The following is a 21,900-nucleotide window of genomic DNA, read 5'->3' as shown; positions in this document are numbered from 1 at the left end:
ATTTATTTCTGGTGATAGAAATTCATTTCTCGTTATAATGTGGTTCTGATTCCACAATAAGCTGTAGGTCCCGTTGCTAGGTAACCAGTTGGTTCTTAGCCACGTAAAATAAATCTAATCCTTCGGGCCAGTCCTAGGAGAGCTGTTAATCAGCTCAGTGGTTTGGATGAACTAAGATATACTTAACTTTAGCATCAGCCGGAGATGCATCAATGTTACTGTTCACTTTGGTTTTATGTACAGCCCTCCACAGGGGTAATTCCCTCTGTCGCGGGCCCTTGTACGTTTTCAAAACAAGGAGCTTCCTATATTTTACAATTTCCTTTCAGTGTTTTCTCGTCAGTAGCGCATCTCCTGCAGAACAGGGGAGCCTTTAGTTCTTTTTTAAATTTACTTTCTTCCTGTAATAAATTGCATAAAAGATTATTGGTCAAAGCCATGATCTGTATTATTTTTCACCTTTGACACTAATATACTGTGCACTTACTGCCATCATATGTTTTATGACTAGTACCACTATGGCCTTTCTTAACACAATTTTTACACTTGAAGATGTTGCTAGCACATTCATTTGATTTGTGATTTCCACCACATCTAGGCAAGCTTGGTCATTTCTACAATTTGTTGTGCTGTAACCATATTCCTGACATTTATAGCATTGATAGGGCATGTAACAGTCGTATACTCTGCAACGGCTATACAGTGTATACAATTTGTCACCTCTATCATAGACAGCCTTTCGTATTTGTGGTGTGCATTTGATGATACGGTGTTTATATTTGTCATATTTGGCTATCATATCCTTTACAATTTTCAGGTCGTCATTTTCAGAGATGAGGCTACCTACCCATGGATTTTTCTTTACAATGTTATCGACAATGTTATCTTCATCCTTCGGGACATAGACTACTTTTATTTTTGGTTTAAGTTTACCCTTCTCATTTACTGATATATTGCTGATTTTCTGAATCTCCATTTTTGCCTTTTCTAAGTTTTTCCTGTCTGGAAATCTTACAAATAAGTGTCCATCCCTTGCTGTTTTAAGCTGTTCAACTGACGCCGTTATTTTACTCATAATTTGTCTCTTTTCATTTGCTGCAGTGCTCTCTTCGTTTGTAATTTTGATCAGGAGCACTTTTTTTGTCTTTAGTGATTCAGCATAATTTTGTCCATGTTTGTCATAGTCTTTACATCTTTATCAACATTGTCAATTTTGTTTTGGATTTCATCTATGTTGATCATTATGTCACTAGTTTTCTGAGCCGAATCCTGAATCAACTTTGTTAATATCTGCGTTTCCTTTTATTTCTTCAAGTTCACCTTCAAAGAGTTTTTTGTGTTCTTTGTTCAGGCCTCTTGCACTTATTACAGATATGTACAATATGTTATCACTACGAAGTATGGGTGTGTATCTGACCTCGATACCTGAACATTCATAGTGGAACCATGCGTCACACATTTCACAGCAAGTTCCTTCATCATCAACTTCCCAAGAGCAATGTCCGCAGGTTGCTGACTCTCTCGATTTGGGTTGACTCATCCTTCTCCAGTATTTTATTAAGTGTTCCATTTTTACATGTTCCTTCGATAATTATGAGATAATGTTCGTATGATAGTTTGATCTTCCCTTTACTTGATTTAATTTCTACAGTATTTATTTTCTCTTTTTCCTTCCTTCGCTTTGAACATTGCACAAGTCAGGCACTTTTCACAGAGCACTTCACAGACACGTGCTACCCGCATAGGATTTGAATTTGTTGTCTCAAAATCACAGCCCCTGTCTTTTGGGAGACTGACTGTGCATCTTATGCATTGCAGCAGCAAAATCTTGATTTGTCAGGGTTCTACAAAACTGTGGAAGCAGTGCTACAAAATCTGAGGATGTTGAGGAATGAAGAGAAATTCAAAGAAGTTTTCAAGAAGGGCAAGGATAAAGCTGTAGTCGTGGGCCAAGCAGGAAGAGGAAAATCCCTGAGCAATTCAAGTACAGTGCCACATCTGCAACAGAAGATGAAAGTTTCACAGTGTGGAGTATTACTACAGGGTGAAAGTCTTCTATGTGTTCTTAGATTCACTTATGCAGGAGTTGGAATGGAGGTTCAAGGGTGATGGGGACTCAACTTCGGAAATCCTCAAAACCCTCTTCAGCCTGACACAGCAGGATAGATGGTTGCACAATGCTGACGAAAAGTCACTCAACTCAGTGCAAAAACTGTGCAAGTTCTATGAGATGGATGAAGTTGACAAGCTCCAGTCAGAACAGAAAGTTTTTTATTCAACATTTACTTGTCCCTCATTAAATGCAGTTGGCAGTATGCTCAAAACACAGAAGGAAAACAATGTTCAAGAAATATTTCCAAATTTTTCCAAGCTACTGAAGATTTCTGCCACATTGCCTGTGACAACTGCTACAGTAGAGAGGTTCTTTTCCACATGAATGGGCGAGCGCCAAAGAAACTACTGAATCGTTTTACTTCAAAGTATACCGAAACAAGTTAAATTACTGGCGCATCAATCAAAAATTCTTAATCAACCCTACTATCCTTGGGCGCTTCTAACATTTACCAAAACACCATTATATGAAACCAGTTAGCACCTGTTCACTGAGCCAGAAATCCGAAAACCGCCAAAGCAAGTGTTCCGCTCACCCTGCCATATGTGAAATATGATTTATTTTTATTTTTATTTTTTTTTTTGTGAGCGCCACAAAGACTACAGAGCAAACGATGAAAAGCTTACAACAGGTATCTAGCGGTCATATGAAAAGGAAATAGAAGAACAAGGAAAAAGCCATTAGGTCATTATAAGCGATATCATCTGCGCACGAAATAACGTGCCTAAAACTTTTATGGTAAAGAAATTCTGTGATATATATATAAGTATTTATTTTATTTGTAGGATATCGGGAACGTTAGCATATGTTGCAGAATGCCTCTTTAACCTAAAGTTCGCGCTTACGGTGAAGGGACACTTCGCAAAGAGCGCCAAAGATAGATGGAAGCAACGGGAAAAATCAGATTTATGATCACCAGCAATGTATGAATCGAGAAGAATAAACAGGTGAATGTAACACTTGTTTCCATTAACAGAAATTATCCGAGACAGGTAACGGCACATTCAAACGTCATTCTTATCCATCAAATGAAACTTCAATGAAAATTCCGCTCTCTCTCTCTCTCTCTCTCTCTCTCTCTCTCTCTCTCTCTCTCTCTCTCTACTGAATACTTACGAGGGCAAGTCTTTGTCTTATATACATATAAGATCAAACAAAACTTATTAGGAAAATCATTCCTTCTCTTTATCAGTGTAAACAATAAACATGTACATGAAAATTTTAATGCATTTTGGCAGCAAGTCCAATATCTATTAGAGAAACTACAAAAAAGTTCCATAGACAAAATACATATGGAGTAAATTAACTGACGAGAAATAAATACAAACAAACAATAACACATGCACACATAATTTCAGTAAATATACATAAATAAAGACAAAATCCACCGTGGTTTTGTCTTTATTTACATATTCATCACATTCCACATTTTCGTGATTCAGTTATACACACATTATTTATATATATATATATATATATATATATATATATATATATATATATATATATATATATATATATATATATATATATATATATATATATATATATATATATATGACTATTTATCACATCACCGTGATTCATATACAATCAGAAAGCTACAAACGTCCTTTAATATCCAATTCGCTTACCTCGAAAATAATATATTTTCATATATATGTTACCGAAGGGGAATTTTTAGTTGATAATAAGTCCACCGTCGTCGCTGGTTCGACCCCACGGGACGGTGGACTTATTATCAACTAAAAATTCCCCTTCGGTAACATATATATGAAAATATATTATTTCAAGGTAGAGTGAATTGATATTAAAGGACGTTTGTAGCTTGAATATATATATATATATATATATATATATATATATATATATATATATATATATATATATATATATATATATATATATATATATATATGAATGAGAAACTTTCCGAAAGCTACAATATACACAAAAATACAGTACATAAGTGGATGAACTTGTAGAATCAAACACTAAAAAATTTTTGTATTCTAAGTAATATGTTGGAAAGAACTATAAGACTGTAGTTTCAAGGGTAGAATTCATTACTTACTCCAATTTTCAAAACAAATTTGTAAACTACACAAATTTTTAAAGAGTATAACTAGTCTGGTCAAACTTTCACCAAAGCAACACTTTCACTAAAGAAAAAGATAGATAATAATCCAGATAATCTATACAAAAAAGTGGGGCGTAAACAGCGTACTCACTTTGTCAGAGACTCAAAAACACATTCAGATATGGAAGGATTTTTCAACCGTCTTTATATTTGCGTGTACTGCGTTTCCATATACTGTTTAATGTGTAGCATATACTGTATAATGTGAATCTCCTCATATTTACCAGATTTTTTGTTAATGTCTATACTGACAAACCTGGTAGGGGCCATATCTTCTGTTCCAATTTTCACTGTAGCATTTTATGTCTGTATGATGTATGTATGTGTGTGTATATGTATATATGTATATATATATATATATATATATATATATATATATATATATATATATATATATATATATTATTTATATATATATATATATATATATATATATATATATATATATATATATATATATATATATATATATATATATATATATATATATATATATATATATATATATATAGTATATATGTGTGTGTTTGTGTGTTTCGCATGAGCATAAACATACTGTATATTCTGGAATTTGACTGATCAACGCAAAATTAACTGACTGATTGTTTTTTTAAATTTATGATGTAGAGCCAAGCACTGGGGCACTTTCGGGAGTGGTCGGACAGAAAAACAGATTCAGAAAAGAAAAGAAATAATGTACAAAGATCTAAACGTGGTAAATCTGTTCTTTACGTTATACTGAAATTTGTTTTAAAATGGTAATTGCGATCTGTCAATAGAACAGGAAATCTACTATGGAAGTAGCTTATTTTTACAATTGTACATTGTCTATTTTCATAACGAAAAGGCTGATGAGATCTTCTTGTTTAAGGGCTGATGAAGAAATCGAACTACTCATAGAAAGAAATTTAAACTTGAATGTTTTGGAGAATCAAATTTAGCGGTAAACAATTGTCCAGAATGTTATGCCTTGGAGTGACATTTCAAGTGCCCCATAGCCTTTAGTAGTTTTACCATTAAAACCATTAGGAGCTTTATCATTATACTGGGCCGATTTCTCTCTCTCTCTCTCTCTCTCTCTCTCTCTCTCTCTCTCTCTCTCTCTCTCTCTCTCTCTCTTCTCTCACGCACATACAAATAAACACACGGACATATACAATATAATGGTCTAAAGGCCATTGTTTATGTGCTTTCGGAGGAACTGCTCCTTAGAAACACAAATATCCACTTATCATGAGTTGTGACGCTGAATTTGCTTAATGTTATCGCCCTGGTAAATATGGTATTAACATCAGACGGCCATGTTGTCACCTATGGGCTGGTGATAATAAGTCTGTCACTGACTGACTGCTGGATAAAGATCTTGGTCATAAACACGTGGAAAATAGAATCACCCACAGACCTGCCGTTCTTTCTATTTGTTTTCTTGGCGATGTTTTACAAAACAAATCTCTCTTACAAATGTGGGGAAATGGGATAACCCCCTTGGCTGCCTTTCTTTGGTTTTCAGTTATTTTTATTTTCTTGGGATTGCGATATATATAGAAGTTCAGCGAAAATTAATTTCACTGGTGAAGAAAAAGAGTCCCTCTCTTCAGACGTGAGTGGGCCCATGCCTTCTCCCTCTAGTTTTGGGTGGCCGTCAGTCTTTTCTTATCTCACCTTTATCGAGAACAAGGTCTGGTAATATAATAAACACTTAGTTTAGATCCCATTAAATAAGAGTGTCTTCGCTGATTAAACAAGCTCAGATTTTCCGCGTTGCCTTATAAGTTCACCTTTCTCTGTTAATTTACTCCCTAAGTATTTTGTTTTACGTCACTACAAGACTTTTTGTGGTCACAACAATTGAGAAAAATAACAAAAACTTACTTGTGCTGAACTTTGGTAACAAATATTAAGATATTACCCTCTGCTTAAAAGGCTTTTGTGTCAGAGGGGTATTTAAAAACAAAGCAATGAAAAAAGTATTCATAAATCAATCTCCTTGCAATACAAAAGGAAGTGTGTTGTCTCCCAAGATAAGTGGATTCTATAGACTTTTATGTCGATGTAGCGTCTTTGCGGATGAGCGCAAGGTTAGCAATACAGTGCCTGTTCCAAAGTGGCATATCTGCAGACAGCAGTAACTATACAGGCCAGTTTCTATTCTCCCTGTGCTCTCCAAAGTTGCTGAAAAGCTTATTTTTAAGCCACTATATAATTTTGTAGAATCTAAAGGATTGTTAGCTGATAGTCAATATGCATATAGGAAGCAGTTAGGTACCTGCAATGCTCTTTTAGACTTGACTTGCCATTTACAAGGGAACCTTGATAGGGGTTTTGAGTGCAAAGTAATTCAAAAAGATTTTAGAGCTGCTTTCGATTTAGTAAATCACAAGGCAATTATTTAAAACCTTCAGAATCTTGGAGTGAGTGGGTATGTTTTAGGATTACTTCAATATTTCCTTACAGGTAGGCAGCAAAGAGTTGCTGTGGACGGGATCTTTAGTGAGCCAAGACCTATTGCGTCTGGAGTTCGACAGGGTAGTGTTCTTGGTACACTGTTATTTTTAGTGTAACAATTACGGGTGTTGGCCTGGAAAACAAGATTGTTCAGTATGCCGATGATGCAACACTTGCGGGTGTAGTAAAGTCTTCACTTATGAGAAATGAAGCCGCCCCCGGCCTCAATCGGGCCGTGGACCGGATCAGTGAATGGTGTGGTCGGTGGGGTATGAACTGAATTCCAGTAAAAAGAAAACACTACTGGATACCAGATCTCGTAAGCAGATCTCGTACAGATTTATCACCCCATCCTCCCCTTCAGGTGGATGGAACTTTCCTGAATGAGTCTGAAGCTTTAACTATTCTAGTTGTAACCTTTGATTCACATCTTACTTTTGAGAAACATCTAATGGAATTTTCTGCAAATGCAGCACGAAAGTTGGGTATTGTTCGTAAGACCTCATATATCTATAGCAGCAATATAATAAATACAACCTGTTTTAGGTCATTTGTCCTTCCTTTACTAGAATACTGTTTTCCGGTGTGGATGTCTGCTTCTGCCAGAGATTTATTTCTTTTAGATAGAGTGGTTCGTGGTGGTTATGACTTGGACTATCGACGGGTGGTCTCTTGTTTGTCAGTTTTTCATAGTTTGTATTTTAACAGAGATCTTTCATATTTACAATTGACCCTTGATTCAATTTTCCTGTAGAGGGCAGCCAGATCCGCTGAACAGCAGCACCAATATGCAGTAAATGTGCCTCGCTGTCGAACTTCTCCGTTCCAGAGGTCCTTTACTCCTCACACCGCTGGATTGTGGAACAGCCTCCCTGAGGATGTCGTGCAACTGGAACTTCAGAAGTTCAAGTGAAGATGCAATGCATTACTACCCTAATACTGTCTCCTTGTATTTTAATATTTACTTACATTTGTATTTATTCATTTATTTATTTGTTAATTTATGTTTTTCTAGTAAATGATCTCTTTCTGTATTTCCCTTTACCCTCTGTTATTTCTTTCGAATGAACGCCATATTCTTTGGGAGCTTGAGTTTCAAGTCAATGGCCCCTGTGAGCTTGTTCCATATGAAAAGGTTTCTTATTCTGAATAATAATAATAATAATAATAATAATAATAATAATAATAATAATAATAATAATAATAATAATAATAATAATAATAATAATAATGGAACTAAAAACTTTCATGATAAAAAGTTACTAAAAATATGATGTGGAGTATTAACATCATTCTATATAGAAGTCAGTCTGAGACGATGTTATGTTAAGCCTCCATTACAATTTGAAATTTTTGCAGAAGAACAATGTGAAAATTCAGACTAAGGATACATGTAGAGCTGAAATAAAAAGATTGTGGAGTGGCTGATAAATGCACATAAAATACAGTATAGGTTATTGAAAGTAAAGCGAGGCTGTAAAGAAAGGTAAAACAAAAGCATCTACATGAAATAGACTATGAGGGTAAATACAAGTCATGAAGAGGCACTGAACTTATATAAATGGAGAAAGAATGGAAGTGATCAAGTCATACTGTTGTTAGGGCATAGATGCAATAGAACCTCACAGATTGAGAGAAGTAAGTCAAAGAATGACTGAATCAAGGTAGGTAAAAACATTTATGAAAAACTTCTCGAAGAGACGAGAAGTATTTCGTGAAGAGTAAAAGTTGAATGTAAATAAAAAAAAAAAAACCGTGGAAACCATTATGGTTAATAACTGCTTGCACAGTATATGTGAAACACGAATTTTTCGCGGTATTTAAAGAGATACATGGTTTGAAATGATGAGGAAATATATATCGAGGCTGTCAAATTAATACCAAAGCTGGACAAAGAACTCGGAGTACTTTCATGTGGTTTGGTCAAGTGAAGAGAAAGAAGGCCCACATATTATACACAATGGATAATTCCAAAGTCTTGGAAGGAAGATGGCAACAGGAGACCGAGAAATGTGAGCTAGATGACTGGAAAAGATATTGAAACAAAAGGACCTTAGTTTCCAGGACGAGCAACTCTGCTGTGGGGTGTAATTTGTGCAAAAGGACTTGTGCACTGCTGAAGACATTTTCTGCTCAAGAATATGAAGAAGCTGATGGTCTGGCAGTTTTTTTCTACACAAAGGGTTCGTCCTAGATACAGTATAAGTATGTATGAATGTATGTATGTATGTGTGTGTATATAATATATATATATATATATATATATATATATATATATATATATATATATATATATATATATATATATATATATATATATATATATATATATATATATATATGTGTGTGTGTGTGTGTGTGTGTCTGTACTTGATGATTAATCGCTATTATTATTCACTTATAGTTTCCTTTCCATTTTCTCACTTTTTCACGCACAGGTTGCATTTCGTGTACGTTAACTCGTTCATGCACTTTAGGCTTGTTCCATACGAATGTTCTCTATTCTGAGTAATATAATAATAATAATAATAATAATAATAATAATAATAATAATAATAATAATAATAATAATAATAATAATAATAACATAGTACATCATCTGGAAGAAATCTAAGATGACTACTGGAAATATGTGAGCTTTTATTACTTCAACGGCAGCAACGAAGCAGGTAAAAGCCTCCCAGTGCATTTATTTATATATATATATATATATATATATATATATATATATATATATATATATATATATATATATTTATATTTATATATAGATGTTATATATACATGAGAGGTAGAACTTGGGAATTCTTTATTCAGACAAGAGTAAAACGGAACGACGGAGAGAAGTGTCTTCCCAGCTCAATTGGCAACTCTGTCAAACATATGTTTATTTTTCCAAACGTCGTGTTTCTACTCTTAACCTTTAACAAATGTTGATAACATTTCTAGACACTCTCTCAATTACCTTTCTCAATTTTACCTTTCTCAACTGATGCTAACTTGCAGCATTGCTTTTTAGCTCAAGATTTAGAAATCGGACCTCATGATACAATCCGGAATTTCTTTCGAAAAGCAATCTTACAAACGCTAGCGGATTGGAGGGGGGGGGGGTCACCTGGGCACGTGGACCCCGCCCCTTGAAAAATCATGACAAAATAATAATATTGAAGAATCAGATAATAATAACATAAGTGAGAAATATTAAAATGGGAAAAACCTATTGCAGAAATAATAAAATTTTGAGGAAAAAAATAATTATATAAATACATACAGTACATATATATATATATATATATATATATATATATATATATATATATATATATATGCATATGTATAAATACATATATGTATTTGTGCAATACGAAAATTGGTGCCCCTCCTCGAAATTTTTCTGGATCCGCCAGTGCTTATAAACCCTGAAAACAAGAAGATAAAAGTAATAATAAAAAAGATTTTGTAAAAACATACAAGAAAATAATACCCTGAATCCACAATATGAACAGAAATTTCAAAACCGTAAAGTCATACAGGATTTACAATACCTAGTCCAATTAATTAATTTAAAAAGCACGAATATATGCATATATGTGATAATCACGATGAGATTAAGACCTCCCTACTTAGTAACCCATTTACAGATTACAATTACAAAACGACTCTCTCATCATGTTCTTTTTTCACGTCAGTGACTACAAGAGTATAAATATGATACCCCACATTCTCGGGTTACGAATTTCCAAACTGCAGGACTGAAACCTTACAACACTACGGATACCTCCACAAATAAAGAACGCCCTGAGAACGTTAGATGTAACATGATGAAATTCAGATTTCCTCAGTAAATAGTCTCTCCCGGTTTGCAATCAGCGGTAAGAACGTTTCAGTATATTATTTTTGTTTTCTTTAGTCAATGACAACATTCAAGAAAACCCTTTGTTAAAGACAGACAATAGACTCAAAGTATCGATAATTGGCAGATGCGGTTATGTTCTCCAAAGAAAAACTGACAGTCTTTCCCTTCACAGATTTCGAAAAGGAATTTTCGAAAATAAAACTAATGGTGCGCAAACAATAGACACCTTGACAGCACCAGAAGACTGATCCAATCGATTAACTAGGCCAAAATAAAGTTTTCTGCCGGATGAAAAGGTTTCGTTCAAAAAATTAACATAAAAAGGGCTTGACAATTATCTGCATAATAAATTTTGTACGCTACTCAAATACCTATCAGAGAGAGAGAGAGAGAGAGAGAGAGATCATAACTGCAACTATCAGCCATTATCCAGCAAATGAAAATGCCCGTAGGTTAGACATCAAAATCAATTTATTCATCACTTTGTAAAACAAAAAAAAAACTAAGCGAACAGAAATTAATTTTCATGGAGGCATTTCCGCCAGAAATGCCGCTCCATTTATCCAATGTCAACGGGACGTTTAAAGATAACAAATACGTTATACAGCCATGACGTCACTGGCCTGGAATCCAATCACAGCATTCCAGCCACATGACGTCATATGGCAAGCTACCTCCCACACACCTTGTCGCACACGGTAAGAGGAAAAAAAATGGAAAGTAACACGGCAAAGAGGATATTTCTTGGCAACTGCCAACCTTTGTATAACATCAGCGCGGCCAAAGGAAAGTGCTGAGAGGGATCTTGTTTTTATATCATCAGTACCAGGAGAATATATGAAGTGGAGATAATGGGAGTTGCAATTTACGTTTTGACGTTAACACATGATGATGTAAGTTCCACTTTCTAATTTTGTCCTATTACATCCAATGGAGAAAATGAATCGCATTCTATAGTGAAAACACTTGACTATTAAGGTTAAAAGAAAGGCACATACGTGCGCTAAACCACAAGTGAATAAAATGCCGAATACCACTGGAACGACTCCAAAAATGTGAAAAGATTTTCTTAGGTATAACTTATCAAACAAAACAAATGAATAAGAATCTAATGCAGAAACTAACGCCGCCCAATATGTAGCTAAATTCACATAACACAAAAACTAGGAACTCTAAACAAATAACAGGTTAACATATTATGGTATTAGCAATTATGCTTCGACAAGCATAACTGCTAAATTTTCTGCATACACTTGTTCGCCTCGGCAGGATCGGATGGTTGGTATTTTTTATCCTAACCAGCAACCCTCACACACAGGCCTCTAGCTTGCACGCTTTGACTAACTCTATGGTTGAGAGTAGTAGTTGCCATGGGCTATACAGCCCTCCTTTGGGTGCAACCATCAGTGACAATATAAATCAAGACAACTAGAGAGTGGGGCCACTGGCCTCTGGCAAGACAATTGGAATCCTCTTGTGGTCCGCTAACATGTCCACAACTTTTTTTTTTTTTTTTTTTTAAGGGGCCAGGGAGGGAAGGAGCTGCATTTTTCTTCCCCATATAAGTAATACAAAATATATCCTTCAGTCCTTTGGCTGGAGCTCTGCACCCGAAATCACCTTATTCTCTAATGTATGGCAAATAGGAATTTTGACCAAGCAGATCCCGAGGAAACCCACGGAATGGGTACGGATACGTTCTGACCTTTAAAACTACGTCAAGGTACAACAAGGCTTTAAGAAAACCTCTATAATGAAAACCACACTGTTACAACACAACTATTATTGTTTATCACAGGTATAAACAGAAAATAAAATACCTGGATCCAAAAATGAAGCTAACAGAGCATAAAAAAACTTTTACCTGTTCCATCTTAAGTCTGCAGACTAGTTCAATACGAATCCTAAAACTCTTGGTGCATTTTTCTCCGCTCTTTCTGCAGGTACCGTTTCAGAAACTCTTCTTTTGAGATTAGGGTGCGTGCCACTGTTCATCTCAGGCAGCACCTAAACACCTAGCAGAATATCGCATACCAAATTTACCCTGTAAAAAAAATCTTTTTTAACTCCTTAATTCAATTTTCTTTTGTTTTCTGCTAACCTTTGGAACTCTCTCCTGGGCTTATTTTTCCATCCCTCAAAAAACATTCCGGTTCCTGTCTTCAGGATATATATATATGTATGTATATATGTGTGTGCGCGTATCTATTATAATGATTAGGTTGATTACTTAATATTGTGGTTTTGTACATTATAATCATACCCTTTGACGAATGATTTCTTGAACTGGTGCCGATTCTTTATATGAACACATTTCCCACCAACGGCGAAGAAAATCAGAATGCAGAAGGTTACAAAATCCTCTCGTACACTCTAACTTTGAATGACATTCAAGTAGGATAAGTAATGCAAAATAAACATTAAAAATCTTGAGTGCTTGCTAGCATACTAAAGCAAAAACATTTTCCATATGATTTCGGATGTTCTGAAAGTGAAATTAAGACAACATTGAGTCATAATCCTACATCTATTCCAAAAAGACATAAGCAAGCTAAAGTTTTCATACACAAATATTACATGTAGTTTTACTTATTCATTATAGAAAATCACACTAGTCATAACACGCGCAATTCAAAAATAAATTTTAATAAGTTTCTTGATAATAAAAGTAAGTTCAGTATTTTATTTATAAATAACTGGTGACTATAAAAAGAACTATATTTTTAAAAATCTTACCTACTCGAAATGACTTTGTTCATTTCCAAAGCATCGTATATCTTACAAATAAAGATTTTAGGCCACAGAATTTTCACGTAAAGGCAGGTTGGGGGTTATTCCAATTATGCTCTACAGCGAAACTGATTATTATAATAATAAGTGGGATCTTCTCTCTTTGTATGTCCCTTTATTTCCTCTTACCTCTTCCTAATGAACAAACACACACATACACACATATATAATATATATATATATATATATATATATATATATATATATATATATATATATATATATATATATGTGTGTGTGTGTGTGTGTGTGTGTGTGTGTGTGTGTGTGTGTGTTGTTCATCAGGAAGAAGTAAGAGAAAATAAAGGGAAAACAGAAAGAAAAGATCCCACTTATTATTATTATTATATATACAGCAATTTCTAACATTCAAGGTCACTCCAAGTAGCTCTGTCGACAGTACGTGACATGAACACTTAACTAAATCGTGTGGCATTGATTTTATACTTCGTTATTTTCAAAGCCTGGGATAATCCTTTAGCCAGATTCTATACGCGCTTTTACCCTCTCACACACATACTAACTGTATTTCAAATGTATAAATACACACACACACATATATACATATATATATATATATATATATATATATATATATATATATATATATATATATATATATATATATATATAAAAATATACATTCTAACATTGTCCTTGGGTAACGAACGGTTCAGAGAGAGAGAGAGAGAGAGAGAGAGAGAGAGAGAGAGAGAGAGAGAGAGAGAGAGAGAGAGAGAGAGAGAGGAACAGAAACTGACAGGACATTTGTAACATGTGACCAATCCTCCTGTAATCAGAACTTTTATAATGTTAGTTCCGTGATGCACTCCGTCTCGACGAAACTAAGATGTACCTGGATGTTTTGCCTTAAGGCAGCAAAAACTACAGACGAAAAACAGGACATGTATATAAATATCTGACGCTGAAGTGCTTACACACACGCGCGCGCACATTATATATATATATATATATATATATATATATATATATATATATATATATATATATATATATATATATATATATATATATATATATATATATATATACATACACGCATAAATAATCTTGTTGTAGGTTGGGATGTAGAGACCTTGCCGCCCCCACATTCGGTCGGTAGAATCAGCATGCGGCTGACTGGTGCATGGCTGACCTCACGTTTGCTAGGCCTATGGAATGCTTGCAGCCTTCCGCCGGCCAGTCTACCCAGCTTTAAAGAGATGCCAGTGTACGCTGGGGTCAAGAAAAATGGACTGGGGTTCGTAACATCAGTTTTTTTTACATGATTATTTATCAACAAATTTAATTCGTTTAACGTCCACTGTAGTATATATGAAACAATGTATATTAACAATAAATTTATCTCACCATCAGTGTTTACAAATAAAATTAAACTCTCCTTACACCACCTCTCTCTCTCTCTCTCTCTCTCTCTCTCTCTCTCTCTCTCTCTCTCTCTCTCTCTCATGACTTCAAACCAGGGTACTTTCTCTATTATCACCAATCGAATAAGCATAAAATATGAGAGAGAGAGAGAGAGAGAGAGAGAGAGAGAGAGAGAGAGAGAGAGAGAGAGAGAGAGAAAATGCCACAGCAAAACCCTATGGAATGGAATTCCAAAAATAATTAATATACAAATGACTTCAGAATGGAAGGCGCACCTCGTCCTCCTCCTGGCCAATAAATAGAAAACGTCTTCCAAAACTGCAGCCTTTGTATGGAAATCACGCGACATCGCTCCCACGCAAGACGTTTCTGTGTGATGGGCACGAACTCGTCCTTCTCCTTATGGGAACAATCAACTTGACTTTTTCCTTCTTCCTCTTTTTTTTCTATTCTCTTTTTACTGTGTCACACGTCCTTACTATTACCCTATATACGATCTCCTTCACTCGTTGCACAATGCATTTCTCCCTCCCTCTCTCTCTCTCTCTCTCTCTCTCTCTCTCTCTCTCTCTCTCTCTCTCTCTCTCTCACATACTATATGAGAAAGGGAGAGAGACAACGACCGGTTTTCCCTTCCATATTGGAATCCTCAGGGTAAAAGTGCAAAAAGATAGCAGCTACTTAACTTATCTTTGGAAATCATCAGCTGCATCTCAGAATTTCTGGAATAAGGTTTGTTTGTGTGTGTGTGTGTGTGTGTGTGTGTGTGTGTGTGTGTGTGTGTGTGTGTGTGTGTGTGTGTGTGTGTGTGCTTCCACACAAGTGGAACCGAATAAATGAGGGCATATTTTTTAGGTCACCATGTTAAGGTTATTTAAAAGAACATGGGAGAAATTGATATGTCTCCATACAATTAACAGGGGTCTTTCAGGTCCGCTACTATGAAAAGCTTTAATGTTAACTGGTCGCCAAAGGAAAGACCAGCGGTAATATCACGGCTTCAAAGTGAAAGGTTGCTCCTCCCTACCCACATTCAAGCGGTCATATGAAATATATATATATATATATATATATATATATATATATATATATATATATATATATATATATATATATATATATATATATATATATATACAGTATGTATATATATATATATATATATATATATATATATATATATATATATATATGTATATATATATATACACATACATATAATATATACATATATATACACATATATAAATATAACACGATTTACAACATATATATGTGTGTAATATATATTTATATATATATATATATATATATATATATATACAGTACATAATAAATTACATATGACCGATTAAATGTGGGTAAGGCAGGAGCAACCTTTCACTTTGAAGCCGTGATATTACCGTGATATGCTAATATATACAGTATATATATATATATATATATATATATATATATATATATATATATATATATATATATATTATATATATATTATATATATGCACACACACACACACTCAGACACATTCACAGAGGCAATTTCCCTTCCTACCCAAAATCTCTCACATTCAAAGAGGTTGCCATTTGAAAGCTTTCTAGTATCTAATGATGGCCACTATCCTACTCAAACCCAAGACAAGTACTACGAGCAATTGAAGTCACTTACAGCCAGCAGGGGTACTTACATACATCCCTCTCTCTCCCACCACCAATTTCAAAGTATTAACTACAGTACACAACCCTTTAATTGGAAGCTCATCGGCGATATCGGTACAAAAAAAAGTAACCGCATTGAACGGGAAACAAGCTTTTGCTTTTACCTGAACTAACTTCTAATCACCTTTTAAGGTACGGAATTTTTCAAGCTACAAATGGCAGTATATGGAGAGCAATGTGTAGAGAAGTAAATTACTTATTAACAAGACTTATTTAGTCCGTTAATCTTGAAGCCCTTTCAATTTGGCGAACCTTGGAAACAGCTTTATATATCGGGTTTCTTATAAGCATGCGTGTTTTGTATACAATGTAAACTTACATATACATGCACATGTGAACATATATGTATATGTGTATACATGTGTGCATGTATATATATATATATATATATATATATATATATATATATATATATATATATATTATTTGTGTGTGCAAAAGCAAGCGTAAATAAAAATTAAAACGAAGTCCATACAAAGTTCCAGGGGCAATGTTAAAAATCTTGAGGAGTTATTTATTGCTTGATAAAAGTGAGTACAAGAGAGTCGACAATGAATAACACTTTAAGGTAATTATTCCTAATCCAACGTAATTTTCAAAGACAATTAAAAGGTCAAAGAAACTCCTAAAGCTGGGAAAACTGCAGTAATGCTGTATTTCACAAAATTTGTGAAATACCTCGTTCTCTGAAAATCCCCTCATCAAACTGAACTCTTTAAGGTAGAATACAATCTTAAAATCTTCAGTACACTCCAAATACAAAGAATTACGTGGCACAAGCCATACGGCAGTTGTCTCTTGGTAATCAAAATATACTGGGACTTGTAGAAACCAACGTTATGCAAATAATTTCCTGCTTTTTACGATAACCGCGAATTCTAATTTCATTAGTCCCATTGCAGGAGTTCTGTAAGGCTAGCCAAGAATATTGTAGCACTCAGCAAGAGCACAAAATTTTATACCACAATCTATACCAAAAAAACTTTTACCGTAAAATTTATGTATACTATTTGAAACCAGAACCATATGCAAATAATTATAGCGGGTGTTTAGTCAATCTCATTAGATAAGTTTGGTTTTTGTTTATGTCGTACGTACAAATCAAACTGCATTATTATATGGAAGATTAAGCTATGAATCAAGTGCTACAACAAGCATAGACTTTAATGAAATCATATAAAAGTGTCATTATCAAATAATTCTGGAGTTGATGCATAACATGCCAAGATATGTATCTGTCTATTGCTCGTTCAGTAAAATTACGGTTAATTATCAAATACTGGCAACAGTTGTTTTTGTTGAGAGGGGACTCCGTGTGAAAGAAGGAAGAGAGACTTTCTTCCGTTATATATGTTGTGTACATGACTATATAGCTGTTGGTAATGCCGGTCTACGTAAGTCAGTCCACCAGCTTTATTCTCCGAAGATCTGAAGGGATTGAAAGAATGTGACCTCCAGTCGTAATTAGCCACAGTTAAGGGTAGTGCGTAGGATCTCAACTGTTTGTATAAGCGTAGGGCGATCTATAAATCTTTGGCAATCGGCTCTTCTTGCAAACAGTAGGATAAAGGTTAGGAAAGGCGAGTGGTCTTCATACAAAATTGGATTTAGAGCATCCTTCCATTTGTATTTAAACTGGTAAATGACAATCCCCCTCGTCAAAGTATCGGGAGGAGGGCTTTGGTTACTTTTTCGTAATAGATGAGCAGTCTGGCGATTCTTGTATTGGATGAAAAGGTCAACATTGTCATCAGCAGTTGCTGCAGCAAAGTTTACTGTCATAATTACTTTCGTCTTATCATCAACTCTGGTTCATTGTGCTCCAGTAAAATAACTCACCATAAGCCTTGGGTTGGCTGGTTGATCCTGCACACATATGATGTGGTGTCATTCCAAGAAGGGCACAGAGAACCAGGACACCAGATGCATATATCCGAACGCTCATTCTGTCCGATCAGGCAAAGGCCAGGTATGGTCGGCTTTCGAGTGAATTGTCGTAGGATATGTTCTGAAGTCTGGATCAGTCACCTTTACTTCAAGGAAGGGGAAGTGGGGAGCCCCTCCAGTGCTCCTTTCGCACGTAAATCGAAAGATGGGGCAGAGTCATATGTTCAACTTAAGTTTTCATGGTCCTCCATTACACCCAGACGAAAGTACCAACCAACTAGGTATTGCGGGTAAATGGGTGGGGGTCGCTGGAATCTTACTAAATACTTTTTCCTCTTTAAAACACACACAGAAGTCGACGTGGAGCATATTTAAAGGAGTACATATCGAACTCCATCAAAATGTACGCTAAGGTGATCCATGGTGATAAAGGGAGGGGGGGGCTCTTCTTACGTGCCTACAGCGATGATCAGAGTGGTTTTTCGGGCTTGTAGAGGTTGCTAGTAGGATGTCCCTATACCACTCATCCAGAATGGATCTTAATGTCTCATTCATCAAGCATTCGTGAAGAGACATTACATGTACTGCACAAGGAAATGATGATCCAATCTAAGGGAAAGTTCTCAACAGTTTATGGGAAGTCAGCTTACAACTGGACACAATACCTGTTAGGTATGTAAAGGGAAGAGAGGTGGGACATAGGTTGGTGGTAGAATCCCACAGTTAAACCGTACTTTTAACATTCTCGGGTTCAAATTCTCATCCTGCAGAACGGAGGTGCAGTGTAGCTTTTTCAGTAGTATCCTCTCAACAGATCTACTGATCTCTCATAAATATAGTGGGACTATGACATCCCCTTATATTCGTCAGAACTGATTACGACCAGGACAGCAGCTCCATCAGTTCTTTCAGATGTTCTCATAAGTTACAAGTTTTTTGTTGACTCCTGATTTTCTCCTGCCATAATGCTGCTCCCTGGCCGGTGAGATCTTCTGCAAGAGGAAGGGTTTCGAAGTCACTCGACCTGAACTTGCGCACGTCTTTGAAGGAGTGGACTTCAGCCTCTTGTTGGTTTGCCCTTCGGGGCTGTTTCTTAGAAAAAGGGTACTGAGGCCACGCCCAAGTAAAGCCTCTTCGTCGTCGGAGGTTCTGCAGTTCGTCAAGTTAGTGCAATCACCTTTTTCCTGGGGACCGTAAGTTTTCATCCACAGAGGGTGTCAGCTTCTTGAAGATCACCGTCTCCCTCCTCTTGCAGTCCTCCTTTACCAGGCAATGAAGGCATCCTAAATTTGGGAACCGACGGTCGTGATTAGCAACAAGGTCCCACTGCTTCTTTTTTTATTTATTCTTCGTGGCCAGCTGTTGCTCCGTAAGGCAGTTGAGACTGCTTTCATTTAACATATACTGTAATTTTAGGGGGTCATATTCCAAATAATAATAATAATAATAATAATAATAATAATAATAATAATAATAATAATAATAATAATAATAATAATAATAATAATAATAACAGGCATTTTAAAAATAACTTGAGAAAAATAAGCTACAAGCTCCCTTACTTGTGCATTACTGGGTTTTACGATATAACAGCCTAATACTGACCAACTGTAGGTATGATATACGCAAAAAAGTAAAAGTCACGTTAATTGCATGGCCTTTTAAAGAAAATGAAGACAGTCAAGTGGAGACAGTTTTCAAATTAATACCAAGACCAAAAATCTATGCATAAGAGTCGATTTTACGTCGAATAATTTAAAGGCAAACATGTAAAGCGACCACCAAACAAGGTAAAAATCGGCTGGTGCAAAAGATACCTGGCCACACACAACCACATATTACGTCTCCTTGCGCAAAACTGAGCACACGGTAATCAGCCCCAAGAGTCCAAAGGCCAAGTCAAAATAGTTAAAATAATGGCTATGACCTTGCATTCAATATATACCGTACACGGCAATACTGTACCACTACCGTAAAGAACCAGAGTAATATATAACGGTTACTACGAAATTTACCCAAGAGGAAAATAACTCTGTCCGAATACCAGGAACGGGTCAAACTCTATCCCAGCTTCATCGAGTGCTCTGTATAATAACTTTCTCAGTTCTCACTGTCAGTACTTATTTTCTCTGAGCATGTAACAGGCAGGCTCATACGGCGTTCGATATAAGTTACAATAATTAGATAGTCATCGTTGTATTTAGAAGCAATAAATCAACGCAACGAGGACTTCATTCTATTGTTGAATTGAAAAGAAAAAGAATCTTTCGATATATCGGCAGCGAAGGTTACCTCCAGATGGGCGTCGCCTTCGGTCGTATTAACCCTTTTAAACGACTTATAAACTGAGGCTGAGCTCACTCTTAAGAAGAGCTTTTACGACGGAATATAAGCCTAAACGAAGCGAAAACTCGGTAATCATTAGCCATTAATACACAAAAATAATGCCCAGTGATCCCTCCTCTGCGACTGGTTATGCAAAAAGAATTCAGGAATTTTTTCCTCTGACCTAAACATCAAGGGTGACTTCCATCAGCGGTTAAAACTTGGCCTAAATTTAACAAGCCTGCGGCTCTTCTCAGCATACTTTGTCTTCTACATTTTTAGTTTTTCCAAGACACACAATGAGAGAGAGAGAGAGAGAGAGAGAGAGAGAGAGAGAGAGAGAGAGAGAGAGATGAACATCCCCCCCCCCAACCCGCCCCCTTTTTGAACCCCACCGATCCCTTAAAACTGAACCGGTTTCGTGTCTGTTGTAGCATCCGGGTAATGGGTTCGAAGAGAGAGAGAGAGAGAGAGAGAGAGAGAGAGAGAGAGAGAGAGAGAGAGAGAGAGAGAGAGTGGTCACAAGCAAGGCAGAATGAGAAGATCCTAGTGGCGGCGGCGGAGGTGATAGTGGTGTGGGCCCCAAGCAGATTAAACCCCAGGAGTCAAAGGTCTTCAGCTTGAACCCATGCCCCAATACCCCCACCCATCCTCAGCGCAACGCCAATACCCGTGCCCACGGGGCCACCTCTAAGCCCGCTACCACCCCCCGTGCAGGTGCATAGGGGCACCTATCAGAGGGGAAAAAAATACAGATGAGACGTTTAGACTTTTGCCGCACCCAATCAGAATATACAACTCCGCCTGTGCGTGTGTGTGAGTGTGTGTGTGAGTATGTATGTGTGTGTGTGTGTATGTGTGTGTCTGTATATAAGGAGAGAGAGATTTTTCCCCAAAAAAGGGCGCTGTGTTTTGCATTTGTATGTTGTCGCTGGAGCACCCTTTCATATTTGCATTCAAGGACACAACCTTAATCGCACCCGCACTTTTTAAGTCAAATGTCAACTACTCCACGAGCCCCAAATTCACTGATGTATGTATACAGACGTATGTATGCACGTATGTATGTACGTATGTACTGTATGTATGTATAATTATATATACATATATATATATAATGTATATATATAAATATATATGCATATATATGTATATATGTACAGTATGTGTGTGTATATGTATATATATATATATATATATATATATATATATATATATATATATATATATATATAT

General features: G+C 35.7%; 1 long non-coding RNA gene across 2 annotated transcripts in view; it reads right to left on the bottom strand.

Moving 5' to 3' along the window:
• LOC136838853 (uncharacterized) overlaps nt 1-21,900 on the bottom strand; it is a 334,467-nt gene that overhangs the window by 99,092 nt on the left and 213,475 nt on the right. Inside the window, exon 4 of one of the 2 annotated variants that reach the window (XR_010853143.1) lies at nt 12,419-12,598. The exons of the other annotated variant lie outside the window; for it this stretch is intronic. This is a non-coding gene — a long non-coding RNA (uncharacterized lncRNA). The remainder of the gene's footprint in view (nt 1-12,418; nt 12,599-21,900) is intronic. 2 annotated transcript variants of the gene reach the window in all.

The sequence above is a fragment of the Macrobrachium rosenbergii genome, chromosome 5 (assembly GCF_040412425.1).
Source record: "Macrobrachium rosenbergii isolate ZJJX-2024 chromosome 5, ASM4041242v1, whole genome shotgun sequence".
NCBI classification, from domain to species: domain Eukaryota; kingdom Metazoa; phylum Arthropoda; class Malacostraca; order Decapoda; family Palaemonidae; genus Macrobrachium; species Macrobrachium rosenbergii.
Note: the sequence above shows the minus strand (reverse complement) of the source record. Positions and strands in the feature narration are given on the sequence as shown.